Below are 8879 nucleotides of genomic sequence, written 5' to 3'. Positions count from 1 at the left end.
AGAGTTAAAAAGGATGGGATAGAATGGTGCGGGAGCTACTCCCACGCCACACATTTCTGTGGTCACTGCTAAGCGATCCTGTCGTAATGTAAAGATCGCCTCCACTGGGCAGTGGGTGGCTGGAAATGAGTGATCTGGAGTGGTGAATAAAGCTCTGCCCTCTGATGGACTTCCCATTGCAAAAATTAGGCAGCAACTTGAGGTGTTGCTAAACCCAATGGACAAGTCGGACCTGAAACAAAGAGATATTTACTTCTCTTTCTCTCTCCCCCTCTCTCCTCTCTCCCCCCCCCCCCCCCCTCTCTCTCGGAACTTTAATAGTGGCAACTGTTTATTTAAAGCTCGTAGAAAATATATACGTGTTTCAAAGTTTTACTGACCTTCAAAGTAGTCATCACCAGCATTGTGTATAACCCGTTGCCAGCGACGTGGAAGTTGTAGTACACTCTTAGCAGTGCCAGTTGTGTTGACAGTTCGAGCGGCGCGGACTATTGCCCGACGAATTTGTAGCAGTTCTAAAGCGAATGCCGTGAAGTGTTTCCTTCAGTTTAGAAATCGAGTTAAACTCACGAGGGCTCAAGTCGTGGGTCTGCAGTAGGTGGTGTAGCACTTAGCAGCCCCATCAGTCAAACAAACCAGTAACAGCTTGCACTGTATGTTTTGTAGGCGGGGCGTGGGTCTGCTCCTGAAAACTGAAGGGTAGGCCGAATGTAGGAAGCTAGGAGGATCAGGTGAGGTAGAACACGTTGGTACTGCGAATGAAAGCGGTTTTACTTAACTTTGGCTGAGATGAGCATGTAGGTGCTAAGCCGTTCCGATAGCGTAAATGCTAATAGTAGCTGGACAAACTGTCATTGAAGTAACTCAAGTAACAAAGTCTGTAATGGCTAGGCCCCTATAAAGTAAAAGCTAAGTTGCTCGGTCGTCGGCTCGGAATCAAACGGCCTGAATCCGGAGCGGCGCTCGTAGAGCTGCACAGCGCCAGCTGAGGGCGCTGTCGTCGGTGTCGGTGTCGTAGTGGCAACCTAGCAGAGCGCACCTACGTTGTGGCATCGTTCCACAGTACGTGCCTGAGCACTGTCCTGCAAAATGACGGTCAGGTCCTGCAGAAAGTGTCATCACTTCTGTCTCTAAGCTGATCGTTGGTTATGTTACAAAAATGACAAACATACAGACAGAAGTGATAACACTTTCTGCAGGATCTGACCATCATTTTGTGGGACAATCCTCAAGCACGTACAGTGCAAGTTGTTACTGGTTTGTTTGACTGATGGGGCTGCTAAGTGCTATACCACCTACTGCACTCCCCTGACTTAAGCCCTCGTGAGTTCAATTCGATTTCTAAACTGAAGGAAACACTTCACGGCATTCGATTCAGAACTGCAACAAATTCGTCGGGCAACAGACCGCGCCGCTCGAACTGTCAACACAGCTGGCACTGCTAAGAGTATCCTACGACTACCACATCGCTGGCAACGGGTTATACACAATGCTGGTGACTACTCTGAAGGTCAGTAAAACTTTGAAACACGTATCTATTTTGTACGAGCTGTAAATAAATAGTTGCCGCTGGTCCATTCATCGTGACCGGGCCAAATATCTCACGAAATAAGCGTCAAACGAAAAAACTACAAAGAACGAAACTCGTATAGCTTGAAGGGAGAAACCATATGTCGCTATGGTTGGCCCGCTAGATGGCGTTGCCATAGGTCAAACGGATATCAACTTCGTTTTTTTTAAATAGGAACCCCCATTTTTATTACATATTCGTGTAGTACGTAAAGAAATAGGAATGTTTTAGTTGGACCACTTTTTCGCTTTGTGATAGATGGCGCTGTAACAGTCATAAACATATGGCTCACAATTTTAGAAACAAATTCAAATGGCTCTGAGCACTATGGGACTTAACATCTGAGGTCATCAGTCCCCTAGAACTTAGAATTACTTAAACCTAACTAACCTAAGGACATCACACACATCAATGCCCGAGGCAGGATTCGAACCTGCGACCATAGCGGTGGCGCGGTTCCAGATTGTAGCGCCTAGAACCGCATGGCCACTGCGGCCGGCCACAATTTTAGACGAACAGTTCGTAACAGGTAGGTTTTTTTAAATTAAAAAACAGAACGTAGGTACGTTTGAACATTTTATTTCGGTTGTTCCAATGTGATACATGTACCTTTGAGAACTTATCATTTCTGAGAACGCATGCTGTTACAGCGTGATTACCTCTAAATACCACATTAATACAATAAATGTTCAAAATGGTGTCCGTCAACCTCAATGCATGTGGCAATATGTGTAACAACATTCCTCTCAACAGCGAGTAGTTCGCCTTCCATAATGTTCGCACATGCATTGACAATGCGCCAACGTATGTTGTCAGGCGTTGTCGGTGGATCACGATAGCAAATATCCTTCAACTTTCCCCACAGAAAGAAATCGGTGGACGTCAGATCCGGTGAACGTGCGGGCCATGGTATGGTGCTTCGACGACCAATCCACCTGTCATGAAATATGCTATTCAGTACTGCTTCAACCGCACGCGAGCTATGTGCCGGATCGGATATCCGTCATGTTGGAAGTACATCGCCACTCAGTCATGCAGTGAAACATCTTGTACTAAGATCGGTAGAACATTACGTAGGAAATCATCATGCATTGCACCATTTAGATTGCCATCGATAAAATGGGGGACAATTATCCTTCCTCCCGTAATGCCGCACCATAAATTAACCCGCCAAGGTCGCTGATCTTCGACTTGTCGCAGCCATCGTGGATTTTTCGTTGCCCAGTAGTGCATATTATGCCGGTTACATTACCGCTGTTGGTGAATGGCGCTTCGTCGCTAAATAGAATGCGTGCAAAAAATCTGTCATCGTTATTTCTCTTGTGCTAGTGGGAGAACTGTACACGACGTTCAAAATCGTCGCCATGCAATTCCTGGTGCATAGAAATATGGTACGGGTACAAGCGATGTTGATGTAGCATTCTCAAGACAGACGTGTTTGAGATTCCCGATTCTCGCGCAATTTGTCTGCTACTGATGAGCGGATTAGCCGCGACAGCAGCTAAAACACCTACTCGGCATCATCATTTGTTGCAGGTCATGGCTGACGTTTCACATGTGGCTGAACACTTCATGTTTCCTTAAATAACGTAACCATCCGGCGAACGGTCCGGACACTTGGATGATGTCGTCCAGGATACCTAGCAGCATACATACCACGCGCCCGTTGGGCATTTTGATCACAATAGCAACAGCCCGATATCGACCTTTTCCGCAATTGGTAAATGGTCCATTTTAACACGGGTAATGTATCACGAAGCAAATACCGTCTGCACTGGCGGAATGTTACGTGATACCACGTACTTATTTATACGTTTGTGACTATTACAGCGCCATCTATGACAAAGCGAAAAAAGTGGTCCAACTAAAACATTCATATTTGTTTACGTACTACACGAATATGTAATTAAAAATGGGGGTTCCTATTTTAAAAAACGCAGTTGGTATCCGTTTGACCTATGGCAGGCCATCTAGCGGGCCAACCATAGAGCCATCTGTTATCCCCCTTCAAGCTAGACGAATTTCGTTCTTTGTAGTTTTTCCGTTTGATGCTTATTGCGTGAGATTTTGGCCAGGTCACTATCAGTGGACCACCCTGCATATATAGGTGAATCATCTGAAACTTTCCCCGCAAATACTCCGGAAATGGAAAGTGCTATTGACGTGCAGTTTTCACAGAATGGATTGGTTGTTAGAAGCTCATATCGTTAGCCAATAAACCGATTGTAATAATACTTAGAACTTGTATTTTTGTGCAAATATCGTGTTTTCATGTGGAAAAATGTGTATCGGCATTAACAAACTAAAAGTACTGTAAATTAGAATGTCAGTAGTGCTTATTGCAGTATTATAGAGCGAGTCGTTTACGAGATATCGTATTTTGAAAAGTTTCCAAACCAGCACTTGTAGAAAAGCTATGCATGTCATCGGGTGTAGTTGGTATATCCTTGTAGACAGCGTCTTTCAGCTTTCCCCACACGAAAAAGTCTGTAGGCAATCCGAGGATACGGAAACAATTCGTGAAGACATGGTGTACTAATTTGTGCACTGTGTGCTGTACAAGCATCATGTTGGTACACAGGTCCTCCTAGCGTCAATGGAAGGTGGTGTGTTAGAAGACTGCAATACGTGTGCGCTTTCAGTGTTACATCTATGAAACACGCGACTATGAACTGGTGTTCCACTATCACACACCGCACGTTTACACTTCGTGGACGCTGACAGTGCACCTGGTGAAGCCAACGCGAATTGTCAACAGACCAGCGGTGCACGTTTCGTGGGTTTAGCTGGCCACGACTGGTAAATGTGGCCCCATCAGTAAACAAGATACATGATGCATCTGGAGTATCCTCTCTTAATGCCCATGCACATAAGATAACACGATTCTCATAATAGTTTCCATGCAGCTCTTGATGGAGAGAGTTGTGATAGGGATGGAAGCTATGTCGATGGAAAATGTATTGGACAGTTGCCTGATTCATGAGATTTCCTCGAGCGATTGCGCGGTAACTACCGTGCGGGTCAACTTTAACAGCAGCACGAACATTAAATTTCCTTCCCCTCCTCTGTCGTCATTTGTTACCTTCTGTTGCGTTGTTTACATTTTACACTGCTACTTTCACGCAACTGATAGCAAAGGTTGAGAAATAATTGCCGAGATGCAGCATACACCGTACAAGAACGAACCGCATTCTTCCTACTCTCTTCATACACGATGAGCGTGTCGGCTTTTTCTGCATTGGTAAATCCCTTCGCCCGCTCACGACCTACTGCTTGGACTGTTGCACACTAACTCACTAGCGTATGGCAGTGCACTCAAGGAACACACAAGCGCACTGTAAGCAAACATAACAACGTCGTACGTAGCAAGTGCGCAGGTTGAATGGCACAAGCAAGTGTCGGTTTGGAGGCTTTTCAAAATTCGACACCTCGTAAACGAATCCCACTAGAATACTGCAACAAACACAATTGACTTTCTAATTTACCCTGCGTTTAGCTTGTTAATGTCAGTGGGCATTTTTCGATTTAAAAAAGTGTATGCTTGCACAAAAATACGCCAAGTGTTATTACGACCCGTGTATTGGCTAAGATTGCGAGATATGAATGTACGCAACACAACTACACCACTCTTATTCGACGTCACATCAGTGTGCACACACGTAACACCTGAAGAAACAATCAAAATAATTGAAAGACAACTATGACAGACTTTTAACAATATAAGAAAATTACCACGTCTCGAAAGCTATCACTCAGGGGTAAAGGTTATCAATGACCAAACAAAATTGTGTAACAAAAACATATTCAACACTCTAGACGAATTATCGGAGAACACAATATAACATACACACACACACACACACACACACACACACACACACACACACACACACAAAGAGAGGGGGAGAGAGAACAGAAACAAATGGAACAGATTCAAACTTCGTGGACGTCAAAACAAAACAGTGAACGTACGACCGTCGGAAGCGCATCAGAGACGTAAATTTATGCAGTCCATAACAGGACGCAGTATTTACCAAAGAGCAGGACAAAACGTGAGTACAGACTGTTAAATTACGAAACTAATCCATGAATAACAAACTAAACGAAATTGTTCACCATACCCACGCTTCACAAAACTTTTATCAATGTCCACAGGTTCAATTCAGCTACATATAAACACGTTTTATACATAAAAACAAACTTGTCTCAGCTAAGGACTAGCAAAATACTGCTATGTCAAGGCCCAAAGCGGCCATATGCCACAAATTTTATCAGAACACACGTTTTAAAGACATGATAATAAACAAGAAATTCAGTGAAAAATATTTTCTAACATCCCTCATGTTTGCAGATGACATGGTGTACTATATTACACTTTTGGCTGATTCTGCTTGACAGCCACAGAACGCACACAGTGTAAAATAGAAGCTGAAGTGCACATACAATTAAATGACAAAAAAACTGGATGTGTCATATTCCTTAACCTAAAAATAACTTGTATGTATGTATTTCACCAAAATAATTTAATAAAAAACATTGAAGATGCCACAATTGTGATGAAACATATTTGAATGATAAAACCAAACAACAATTTGTCGACTAGCGAAAAAGACAGACCATCCTTAATTCATTATTATTTTTCTGCGAGCTCATGAACTCAGCTCAAAACTCCAACATGATTAAACAATTCGTCTTTCAATGTTATTATGTAAATTCTGCAGGAATGTCATCAACACCGGTTGTTTTTCCTTCTTTGAGACCCTGAATATGTTCAAATTCGTGTCTCATGTTTGGAAGACCCTGCATTTCTGTTTCAGACTTATTGATGTCTTCAGTCACAGTTTTAGAATTCTTAAAATTCTTGTGATCGTATAGTGCTGCTGTGTATTCTTTTCAACATGTACATGTCTCATCATTGTCTGTCAGTAACATTCCCTCTTTATTTTTAATTACTAAGAATTTCGTTCTAGCTTTGTACTTAGGGGCTCTGATTTTCGTATGAATAACATCCTGTTTTTCCTTTTCTGATTTTCTTCTACCTCTTCAGCAACGCATTTTGTCTGTTTTTTTTCTGATTAGCATTTGGTTTTAAAGTGATTTTTAATTCTTTTTTTGTCATCTACATTGTTTTACTTCCTGGGCTTACTCCTTTCCTGAATTACCTTTAATATTTCTTTTGTCATCCAAGGCTATATGAGCTCCACTTTACTTTTTCCTAAGACCTCCTTAGTTGCTTCAGTTATCCCCATCTTAGTATTATTCCACCGCATTGGCTCATCATTTCACTTAGGTATTTCGTAGGTTCTTTCTTGAAAAGCCGTCTAATATGTATTTTATTTGGAATTAATAACAAGAATACAGTTCAAAGTAGGAGGCATTTACTGCTATTTTGCATATAAATTGGAATATAATTTTCCGTTATTCCTTTCAATATGTTCCTCTCGTAATGTCTTTCGTTTTCCTTAGCAAAACTAGGGGGCTAGCGCGGCGGCAGCCCATTGTTGTAACATAACAATATACTTATACAGTATAACAATAATAGTACACTAACAGATAGTAAACTAACTTATCAGAGATAACATATCGACGATATTTACACTGTTGCTGTAGTTAGTTATTAATGTTGACATGACAGGAAATCAGTAACTATGAATGGGCATTTGGTCTGAAAATATAGATAAATGCGTGTAAGGCAACTGACATTTTAAGCATTGTTTTAAACTATTTGATTATTTTCTTACTTTGACTATGAGCTATATTATGTCACTATTTTAATCATCCTATACTGAAGATTTAAGGAAGAAAGGTAGACACACAATATGTGAAATGCACACAATAAGCAAATCAAAACAACAGAATAGAGGAAATAAGTGGTATGCAGTATGGTATTGTAAACACAAAGACATAATAATGTTGAAATTTGGCTTATAGTAAGGATTTGATGCACATTTTTCAGATGCAGCATGGAAACGCATACGGAGATAATTGGCTACCGATTACACAGAGACAGAAACCAAAGTTACATGAATTATAAGACGCGAAAAAACTGACGATAAGGCATCTTACCTTTCTTATGTGTGTGTGATCCAACATTAATGTAGGAGAATAAAATTTTTCCGGTACCGGGAATCGAACCCGAGCCTCCTGGGTGAGAGCCAGGTATCCTAGCCACTAGACCATACCGGATTTCTGCGTTCTATAATCCTTCAGTAGAGTTAGACTCATCTCTTGCTGATGAGATACATCGGAGTTTTGGTAACTTTCGGCGAGAAGTGAGGGTGTAATGAATAAATACGAACTTCGTCTGGAAGTGCTCCATCATTCTAGACCCCATGGAAGATTTGTCGCTGAGACGAATTCCTGTTGGAGGGTCGCCAACTGTGAGTCTTACGTAAGTGTCTGGCACACATGCGCCCTTACTGTCTTAGGGAGAGCTTCAGTAATACTTATGTCCTTCCGGTTGAGTGCGACAAATGATATGTTGCATGTGTACCTCTTTCACGTTCTTTTGAATCCTCATTAACTGTTGTTGCACATATTCTCACAGGTTGTGTAATCCTCTTTATTCTGCCTTCAGACCACTTTAAACCTATTCTCTCACCCGTCTTGATTAGAATAATAATTTTTAGAAAATGGCGCTCTTTCGCTCTTTTGGTTCTTTATGTTTCCTTATTTAATTCTAAATGGACGTTCCTGCAAGCCTTTCCTGCTGTTCATTGTTTTGACATAGACTCTTTTTAAGCGATTGCTATCTTGATCGTGTAAATCCTCAAAGACAGATAAGCCTGCTCACTTTATTTTTTGCGTTAGTTTGCCGGTAATTTCCATATTTCAACTACAATTCGTAACTTTTTGACTACTGTGCTCTTCTGTGCTTTTACTTTCTACTACAGATTAAACTTCATCAGTAAGTAGTCTCTTGGTTAGAAGTATTTTTGTTCATCCAGTGTGTGGCAATCTCTAAATGATAATGGTTTTAGATATATGCTTTTAAAAAATTATTATCATTTTTATCCTTTGCGTACTGTTCCACGAAGAGTAGATTTTTTTTAGTGCATTTACTTGAAGTACCTGCCCCCGATAGCTGAATGGCGCCGGCACGGTAGCTCAGCGTGTTCGGTCAGGGGGCCGATTGTCCTCTGTAATAAAAAAAAAAAAAACTGAGTAAAGGAATCAACGATCAACTTGGACGGACGCCATGTGACGCCCGCACAGACCAAATGCAAAGAACTATACTGAACAAAATGAAAAATAATTTTAAAAAATGATCAGCAAGACGGATTGTCAATCATCTGGGCCCTGGTTCGAT

At 41.5% G+C, this 8879-nt stretch overlaps 1 non-coding gene across 1 annotated transcript; it reads right to left on the bottom strand.

Annotated features, from left to right (window-relative positions):
- Positions 1 to 7684: 7684 nt before the first annotated feature.
- On the bottom strand, positions 7685 to 7756 carry Trnae-cuc (transfer RNA glutamic acid (anticodon CUC)). Its single transcript has one exon. It is a non-coding gene; the product is annotated as a tRNA-Glu (tRNA).
- Positions 7757 to 8879: the final 1123 nt, after the last annotated feature.

This window comes from Schistocerca serialis, chromosome 10 (genome assembly GCF_023864345.2).
Source record: "Schistocerca serialis cubense isolate TAMUIC-IGC-003099 chromosome 10, iqSchSeri2.2, whole genome shotgun sequence".
NCBI classification, from domain to species: Eukaryota; Metazoa; Arthropoda; class Insecta; order Orthoptera; family Acrididae; genus Schistocerca; species Schistocerca serialis.
Note: the sequence above shows the minus strand (reverse complement) of the source record. Positions and strands in the feature narration are given on the sequence as shown.